General features: G+C 40.1%; 1 protein-coding gene across 10 annotated transcripts in view; it reads right to left on the bottom strand.

The window, feature by feature from the left end:
* The window catches only part of ATXN1 (ataxin 1), a 272,506-nt gene that overhangs the window by 176,582 nt on the left and 85,942 nt on the right, over positions 1-9,982 (bottom strand). The window contains exon 4 of one of the 10 annotated variants that reach the window (XM_025213215.1): positions 1,353-1,431. The exons of 8 other annotated variants lie outside the window; for them this stretch is intronic. The gene's annotated coding sequence lies outside the window, so the exon portion shown is untranslated. Of the gene's footprint in view, positions 1-1,352; positions 1,432-6,822; positions 6,919-9,982 lie in introns of those variants that run through there. One more of the 10 variants, XR_001358650.2, reaches the window with a different exon arrangement.

The following is a 9,982-nucleotide window of genomic DNA, read 5'->3' as shown; positions in this document are numbered from 1 at the left end:
GTTCCACCTGGCCACACGGCAGCTGTGGCAGTGGAGTGAGTATAATATAATTACAATTAATAACAAATTAATTAAGAATATGGTTAAAATGCTTATATTATAGTATTCATAATACATTTATATTCACTTATCGTTGGTGTGTCCGCTGCATTTTGAAAAAGATTTGGAGGGGCATGCTTTGAGTCTAAAAAGGTTGAGCACCACTGACCCTTGGCAATGATTATTTACTTTGTTTGCAATCCGCATTTAATCTTTTTTTTCTTTGAATGCAAACAGTAAGTACAGTTACAGACATCAAGCAAGTGGCATTGGGCAGTCGTTGATCCCAGTAATTCCAACATTTTATATAATACACATACATGAACACCCCCCCCCCATCATCTTGGAATATTGTCTGAAGAGGCACTGTCATCTAGCTGCTTTCAAAGGATGATTCAAAAGCAGTTTCAGGTACAACACCTGTTCTCGAGATTGCTTGCAATTTTTTGTGGCTTTACAATCACATTTTCTGATTTGTAATGCATTTTACCTCCCCTGGCACCATAAGAAAGAACCACACAAACAAAAGATGAAATTGACTGACTATCCAGGGAAATAATGCAACTGACTATGCACAAAGTGCTGTCAAATATGCCCAAAGTAAACAAACTGAAGTAATAGATCCTTTTTCCCCTCCAATCTCTTTCATTTATAGCAATTGTAGGTGTTACTGGTAAAGTAGAAATAATTTTAGACAGCATTTTTCCTACTGAGACAGCTAGCCTGTATCATTTTCATGAGGCACAAAACTTCTGCAGCCCGCTACGTATGTGGCAAATACAAGAAGAAGGCTTCTTGAACCAAGTCCAGATACATAAGGCCTCAGGTAAACTATAGGTTAAAAACCTGATTCACCAGCCAGTTCAGCAACACCTACACCTGAGGGATAGGACAGCTCCAAATGTGACTAGCTGCCCTGTTAATATGCAGAGAAACACTGGTCAAACACTGGTCAGCATATGGTCAAATCTTGCTGAGATTACAGTTTGCCTCTCAGACTCTAGTACATGCAGCTGAGAATTCCTGCCCAGCAGAAAGGATTTAGTTCCTATCAGAGACAACCATGGCACAGTGCAGGGCCTGGGGCAAATTAGCTTGTGCGGGGCCTGGACGTGGCAGCAGCAGGGGGTGATTAGCAGCCGGATGTGAAGCTGGCCTGGGTCTGTGGGGCCCCCCAAACCATGAAGCCTAGGGCAGTTGCCCCCAATTCACCCCCCACCCCCCGACACACTAGGGATGGCCCTGATTCACATTTGCAAAATACTTGGTATAAGAAAAACACTATATAAATATTAAGTATTTACTGCCATTACCTGAATTCCTGTGTGAACAAACAGAACTTTAGTTTATAGCACTGCCCCATGCTTCATCAACGTGAAAATAAATCGATTCCTTTTTAAAAAATAAAGAAGGAAAACTAAATAAAAAGTGTAAGCATCTAAGGCATCCACAATATTTATGTTACTTTCACTGTCAATGCCAATGGCTGTAAATTTAGTGGTGTATAAATTGACAAATGAATTCAGATTACAAAGCAGAGAGTGTACAGAGCAGAAGGTCATTAGATACCATTAGAAATGGCATGATGTTACATGCATTTAGAAAACAATATAGCCAGCAGATTAAGTTTAAATTACATTCCGGCATTGCCTTCACAGTTGTGGGTCCATTGTTGTAAATTCTTATGCCAACATTGGCTAAAACAATAACACCAAAGCATTTGATGCTAATTCAGGTGTGAAACATGACAAATTCTTCTGTCATGTCTGAAAAATAAGTACATACAGTCCTAGAAAAGACCTAAATTTATGCTTAAAAGGAACATACATTCTAGTTTATTTATAATTTTCCAATGTGAGAAGAAGGGTAGGAAAGGAGGAGAAAAGGTTAGTCAATTAAATAGAAAAACCAGCAAGGGAAACCCAAGAAATCAAACAAACAAACAAACAAGCTAGCTATGAAAGACTGATGTGATGAAAGTATTTGCCAGCCATTATCATTCCTACTAATGGCCAGTTGGATTCTGATCATCTATGGGTTTTTGATCCTCAGTTAACAATTCCCTTTTCTTTCCACGTACCTACTTAGCAAAATGAAAGACAATTCTCTCTGTAACAGGTGAGTTCCTCACTATTGTCAGTAAGGCACTATAGATAAAGGCAACCTGCAAAGGAAATGAAAAATTGGAAGTGTGGCCCTCATTTCTGATTCTTTCAGATGTGGTGTTGGGGTTGTATAGTCCCTGCAGTATCAGAGTGGGTACTGTGTGCATATGCATGTGACAAGCTTAAGGCCTAGTTAGTAGATTATCTGCTATCACTTTTCTGAACAATTTCTCAAAGCCAGTAAGGTATACTGTTATGCAAGATTCCATTAATATGCCCACAGTTAACAGACTTCTTTTCTGAAAACTGATTTCTATTCACTGACACTGTCACCTGCAGCTTATAACTTATAAAAGGATTTTGCTAACTTGTGGTAATGCCTGAGATACCCATTCTGAATTAATGAATGACTTATTACTATAAAGAAAATATTAGCCATGCAATAGGGAAGTAAGCAAACATTTTAAAATATAGTTTGTTCATTTACTTGGCAATTGTATCTGGAGTGTTAATTATTTATGCTAATATCTCTAAAGTAGTAAGAAATGTACTATAGTATATCTAGCAGATACAGAGGGAAAAGTCCTAAGCACCAATTAAGGAAAGTGTCTATTCAAGGCAGCATTTAAGCATCTGCTTAAATTTGAACACCACTATTGTCAACGATTAGGTTCATGTTTAGATTTTTCCCTAGCATTGGCAGCCCATGTAAGGGCAACTCCGCTAATTCTTCTATGATGAAAAATGGAAAACAGAACTATCAAGTGTGTGGAGATTAACATTGCTGTATTGTAGCTGTTTTCATTGAGAACTGTATGTAAAATATTATTTCTCCATTGTGAAACATTCATTTTACATTCCAGCCTAGTATAATACTGACATATAAAATACTGAATACTGAAAACCTTTTATTGTCACATTCAAAAAATCTTTAAGTATCCTGTAATAATAAAACTGGTTTGCAGCAGAACTATGTATCATTGCTCTGCAGTCCCAAAGCATTCTAGGCATGCAGCTCTTCTCCATACACTGCATGCAGGAATGTTATAGCAGAAGTTCAGTTATAAACCTGAGCAATGTCAATGGAACAAGCACAACAAAACTCACACAACCCCATCATTTCTGTATACATTTTATTCACTGCTACTTCAGGCAGCTGGTTAATGTAGCCATGAATTCTAGCAACTGAGCAGAAGAAATGTTTTATTTGGTATTAACAATTCTAAGATGAAGCCAGGAGAAGAAAACGTGTGTCTGGTTGTGAGATTAAATAGGAATTTGTACTTACATAAAATATATTTTTGCACATAAAATTGTCACATTTAAGATACAAAACAGAAATGTGGCTATTAACCAAAAGAGGATTATAGATTTTTACTCAATATATTTTACTGAGGATGCATACAAGATAAGTCTTGTAAGACGGCTGCCACCTGAGGGAAAAATATTAAGGATCTACGTCAATATTGTGTTATTTCAGTTTTATATTAATGTAAATAATATTGAAATCAATGGAGTTATTGAAGTAACTTCATTCCCCAGACACTTAAGTCATACCCAAGTTAACCCCTGTGCGAAGCCACCTACCATATGTATTCAGTGATCATGTTTACTGTGACCTGGCAAACCTCAAAGCAAGGGAGTTGCTGCAAACGCTGTGAACAAAGTCCTGGCCCCACTGAGGTCACTGTGAGCTTACAACTGACTTCAGTGACATCGGGGTACCATGTTAGTGACAAAGAGCTATACCAGCATGGCTTTGTCTAAGATATGCTATATGTCAGTAATGCACACAAAGGGTTGCTGAACTCATATTTTTAATTATTCATTCATCCCAAACTTCCCTTATTTTGCAACTGCCCTGTTTGCCTCCACTATGTTGGCTCTTCCCCACCCTCTCCCCCAGCTGCCAGCTGAATGTTCCCTGCTCCTTCCAATGCCTGACTTCCATTCCAATTTTTTCTAATTGCAGCAGCTCAGCTGTGTGCTCTCCTGGAAATTTACTCCACTCCTGCTTTCTCAAGTTCTGTGAAACCAGATTTTTGTCAATTATGCTCAACTGCCAGAATGAGTTGAGCACAGAAGCTGAAGAGTTCAGCCCAAGCACAAAGCAGGTGCCACACAGTTGAAGAAAGCAACACAATAATAAAAGGGAAGAATCTCTGCCCAAGGGTGACCCTTGGCACCTCATAAATCCTGAATGGTCCAAAGAGAAGAGGAGGAAGCCCAGGACCTCACTTTAATGAAAGCCCTGGAGAAATTCTGCTGACATCACTATCATCCATGAAAGCAAAGCTTTGATGGTTTGTCAAGAGAAACTCAGGGCGGATTTTCATGCCTGTGTCTTATTTTCTTATGTTTATAATGCTTCTGTCTGGAAAGTCTGTTTGTATTTAAATTCACGAAAAAGCCATTAGTACCAATAATGTGTCATCACAGAGGGCCTGGCAGCAGCTCCATGGCTAATTTTAAATTTGTAATTTAAAGCAGGACTAAAATTCCTCAGTTTCACACTTCCTCTATTTAATTCATTCCTCAAATTTGACATCATCACTCTTCAAAAGACACTTGCATTCTCAATGTCAGTGCTACTTTTTCCCAAGGAGAAATTTGAAACTTCTCATGTTCCTAACATTTTAACCTGTTTTGCCATACAAATCTTTGGATTCTCCACTTTTACAAAGCCAAAGTCCTCACAGGTTGCAAACATCATGTTCACAGTCTGATGGCACCTCAGACACAGAGCGCTCTAGTAAGTTTAAAATGACACATACAGTTATTCTCCTCATCCATGTCACCCTCACTAACTCTGTCAAGATTAGCCAGCTGTACTGTTTGTATCCTATCCATCGTGGCTGCTTATATGACTCTTATTACAGCAGTATTTGACACCTCACAAACCTTAATTCATTTATCCTCACAAAATCCCAGTTTGGTAGGGAAGTGCTATTACCTCCAGTTTACAGATGGGAGATTAAATATGAAGCTAACTGATTTGCCCCAGGATCAGATAAGTCTGAATTTCTCAAGTTCACTTGTAACTTCTGATATCCCTAACTAGAACTGAATCAACAGAACAGAACAGAAAAAAAATTTATATTGCTGTCCACAAAACTGCATTCGCATTGACATTTCCTAACTAGATTTGTCCCTGGATTTACCAGCTGACCCTGGATACAACCCTGAGGAGCTATGCTGAGCAACAGAGGAGGTGGCTGAGAATATCCTCTTGTGGAGAAGAGGAAGGAAGGGAGAGACATGAAATTCCACAAGACCAGGCAGAATGAAGGTGTGAGGGGCTGAGTGCATCTTTCAGGAGGTAGGGCTTTCTTAAAGGGTAGCTAGAAATGAGTAGAAAGTGGGCACTGCCAATTACTTCAATGCCATGGTTTCAGCACATCAGATTCTACTCACGTTACAGACTGAATATAATAGGGAGAAAGGTGGGAAGCCTTGAATGTGTTCAAACAATTAACTACTCCTGTTTCTACCCCTGCCAATTTCCCTCATCCAAGGATCTCCAGGAGGACTGTCCTTCATACTATGTTCATAAGATTACAAAAAATGCCATCATTCCACTTTTCTACATATGACCATCAACTTCATTTTCTTCTAAATTTTCAAGGAAGTATACGATTTACCCACATGAACATTCTGCAAAGCACTAGAGAGCTGCCTGCTAGGATGCTAAAAGTGGCAACAGAGTTGCAGAAGGGAAAAAAAGGAAAGAAAATTCCAAGAAATCTTTGACTCATCCATTATTATTCATTAGTTTTTTGGAGCAGAGAATGGAATGCCATCAGGCTGAAAGTGACAGGATTATTTTCTACTCTTAGTGATGTCAATTCTCTTAGAAGCTACAAGGGCTGAGAAAAAAAATATAGCAAAATGCTAAAAATGACTTCTAAGTTTTGCTGGTTTTGAAAAGAGATCTAAAAAAAGTACATGAAATTTAACTCCTACATGAGCCTGTGTGTATCTGAACACTAGAAAGTGCTGCCCAAGGCTTGTGCCACCTATAACTCAGGCTAGCTACCAAAATCTTCAGAGACATATCCACACAGAACTCTGTGCAAGCCTCCTGTGTTATGTGATTTTTTTTTACTATATAGTAAAGGAATCACCCCAAAAGAAAACGAAGGAAACACAAATAGACTGAGCACCTAGCAACCCGATACCTTTTTAGCTTGCAGACTTCACCGTCCAATTAATGTGCGACAAGCAGAGCAGATCTATCTGCAGTGTTATTTCTAAAGCTTTTAGAACAACATAGTTTTGGTTAAGTACGACAGCAAAAATGGCTTCAATAAAATTCTGAAAATAACATACTCCACTGCAGAACGCCAACACACTATTTTTAATTGTCGCTTATTAAAGATGTAATGGAAGAAGAATATGTTCACTTCCACTACAGTTCCATCAATGCAGTGAGATAATAATGCTGCTGTACCATGCAGAAAGGAATACTTATGCTTAGTAATTTAAATAATTTAACTGAAAGGCAGAAAGCAGTGATTCATTCCTTGTTCTATCTGCAACTATAACATGTTTTTGCCTATCACAGGACCCAAGCAAGCACTGGCTGATTAATTTCAAATGTGAGTAAAATGAAGACCTGGAAAATGAAAAAAGATAAGTCAGATGAAACACTGAATCAAAAAAAAATTTTTTATTGCAAACCAGGAGAGCTTTACAGAACAGCATGCAAATACAGGCCTCTAAGGTAATTCAAACCAAATGGGGGCTGAAACTGAAGTGATGTGGTGAGTCAGCTCTGAAAAAGGAGGAAATGATAGAGAAAGAAGTTCAAACCTTTGTGTAATATGCTGTATTTTATTTCAGACTTACGAGAAAGCAAAATAATTGTGTCTACTTTTTGGTTGTTTGACCAGCCCTCTACCTTCCAGAAATGAAAAAGCTAGAACTACAGGACAGCTGACTGGCTGTGAAATCTAGTATCTAGGATTGTAATTTCCCTTCTATTAAATGTCATCTGCAAACCATGCCAGCTTTAATAAACAATGTGTGGTCTGGCTTCTCCTATCCTTTTCTTAAAAGTAGGGCTGAATTCCTTTTAAAAGGAAAAGGGACCCGTTTAAACCCAAATCTGGCGAATCTCTGCATGGTATGAAGATGCAGAGCTTCTATCAGATTCTACTGACGCCACTGATAGATTTGGCTACACGCAGGAATGTGCGCATATCTACAGCTAGGAACACAACTATGCTTGGTCAATAGCTGGCCCTATGTTTGTGGCTTAACTATCACTGCAACAGATACTGCTTGTAAGTTAAAATGGAAGTTTTCATATTTGGGGTTTCTAATTTTTGCCTCTAACTTCCATAGGAAATTAATTCTATGAAAGTGCAACTGGAAAATACACTATCTGCTGAATTTCTGTGTATGCTTAGGTTGACATACTTGAGTAGGAATTAATACTTCAAAAAAATATTGTGTACCAAAAATACAGGCCACATTGGACAGCATAAGAATGGGAACAGTGGTTAGTGCTTGATATTGGCATGCAACCCCTAATTAAAAAAATTCTGTAGTATTCCACATTAATGGTTCATAACACTACAGTTTAAAAGTGCTACTGGAAGGACCAAACCCTTAGAAACCGTGCGCTTTAGGCCTGCTCCAAAGCCCAGATAAGTCAAAAGCTGCCTTTCTGCTGACCTCACTGGTCTCTGGATCAGGCATATGCTAAGCAAATTGACTTTTATTAGTAGATGTTAAGGATTGTAAATCCAAAAAAAAAAGATGACAAAGCCGATAGGGAAATACAGAGTGCCCGGGCGAGGGACTAACAATAGAAGGATGAGGGTGAGGTTGGGAACGCAACTAGGTTACATGCAATACAAAGTTAGCCAATTAAGCCCGGGGGTAAGGGGAGAGGGGAGTGGGGAAGGGGATGCAAAGAAAGCCCACAAGCGGAACTTAAAAAAAAGGAATATAGCACATGTCCATATGTCAAAGTAAAGTGCTATGCCAAAGTAAAGTGCTATGCAAAGATACCCTGAGCTAGCCATGAATTTGTTTGACTCACAGAAAGAGTACAGCATAGAACCTAAGCTAAACAACTCTTCTGAGAAGCTATGTGGCTATGCTATTTCTGATTCCAGAGGTTGTGCATGCAGGCCTAATGTGGATATCCCTTCATAGGCTGCCCTGCATCTTGGAACACTTCATAGAACCTGTTGAGCAGCCAACTTACAAGACTTGCTCCAGAGGAGGAGATGAAGAGGGGTATAAACACAGCCCAACTTCCTCCCCCCACCAAAAAACATGGGTTTAGGCCTTATGGACCCATGCAGACCATGAACCCTTTGGTCATGTCCTCATGTTTTGGTGGAGTTCAAGGAATCACGATGGACAGTTGGGTCCTTGCCTCTATACAGCTTTCTTCTCCTTGGCACATGAGCAGATAGCTTATGTTTGAGTTATTTATGGTCACACAGGTCCACTCAGACTTTGGGCCATGACTCCAGGGTGTTTTCAAAATAATTATTTGCTTTTTCACAACCACAACCTCTTCTACCCAACAAAGGAATGTAAATATTATTCCCATTGACATACTGTGAAACTTAAGCACGCAGGTTAAAACACAAATGAGAGTAAGGCTGGCAAGGTTCTTTGAGTAGAAGCAATATCTTTTACTAGACCAACTGAGTAATTGGAAAAAAGTTCTTAGAAAGCTTTCAGGCCCAATCACCCTTCTTCAAATGTGAGTAAGGCATTTAGCTCCCACTTGAGCTTTGGAAATCCTTTAGTCACCAATTTTCTGTAGCAAGTTGGTAGCCCACCTCTTCTAATTAATTGCAAGGCCCCTCCACTAAATGGGTATGGCACTGCTATTTCAATGCTATTTTAACCTGAGATTAGTAGGAAGTTCCAAAATCCTGAATGAAGGCCCAGTAACACTGCAGTCCTTACTATTATTATCTGTCCTCTTTAGTTAAGTAGTTACACTGCATATCAGCAAAAAGAAAGGCATTTCACACAAATGTTCTTCCAGTTGTTTCATCACGCCATAACCTGTGCAGGCCTATGGCACAGACTAGGAGTCAGACCATAGTGAAAAACCTTGTAATGTGCCTGCTTTTCAGCACACTAATATCATACAGCATAAAATTCTGCAATCGCATCTCATCCTGTGAGGCTGTGACTTGGATGAGAGGCTGTGACTTGGATGACTACACAGTCCGGTGGGTGGCGAATTGGCTGGAGGGTCACACCCAGAGAGTCATGGTGGATGGGTCGGTTTCGACCTGGAAGGGTGTGGGCAGTGGCGTCCCGCAGGGCTCGGTCCTTGGACCGATACTCTTTAATGTCTTCATCAGCGACTTGGACGAGGGAGTGAAATGTATTCTGTCCAAGTTTGCAGATGACACAAAGCTATGGGGAGAAGTGGACACACCGGAGGGCAGGGAACAGCTGCAGGCAGATCTGGACAGGTTGGACAAGTGGGCAGAAAACAACAGAACGCAGTTCAACAAGGAGAAATGCAAAGTGCTGCACCTAGGGAGGAAAAATGTCCAGCACACCTACAGCCTAGGGAATGACCTGCTGGGTGGCACGGAAGTGGAAAGGGATCTTGGAGTCCTAGTGGACTCCAAGATGAACATGAGCCGGCAGTGTGATGAAGCCATCAGAAAAGCCAATGGCACTTTATCGTGCATCAGCAGATGCATGACAAATAGATCCAAGGAGGTGATACTTCCCCTCTATCGGGCGCTGGTCAGACCGCAGCTGGAGTTCTGCGTGCAATTCTGGGCGCCGCACTTCAAGAGGGATGCGGATAACCTGGAGAGGGTCCAGAGAAGGGCCACTCGTAT

Source organism: Alligator sinensis, unplaced genomic scaffold, assembly GCF_000455745.1.
Source record: "Alligator sinensis unplaced genomic scaffold, ASM45574v1 scaffold743_1, whole genome shotgun sequence".
Taxonomy (NCBI): Eukaryota; Metazoa; Chordata; order Crocodylia; family Alligatoridae; genus Alligator; species Alligator sinensis.
The sequence above is the reverse complement of the archived record's forward strand: the minus strand, read 5'-3'. Positions and strand labels throughout refer to the sequence as shown.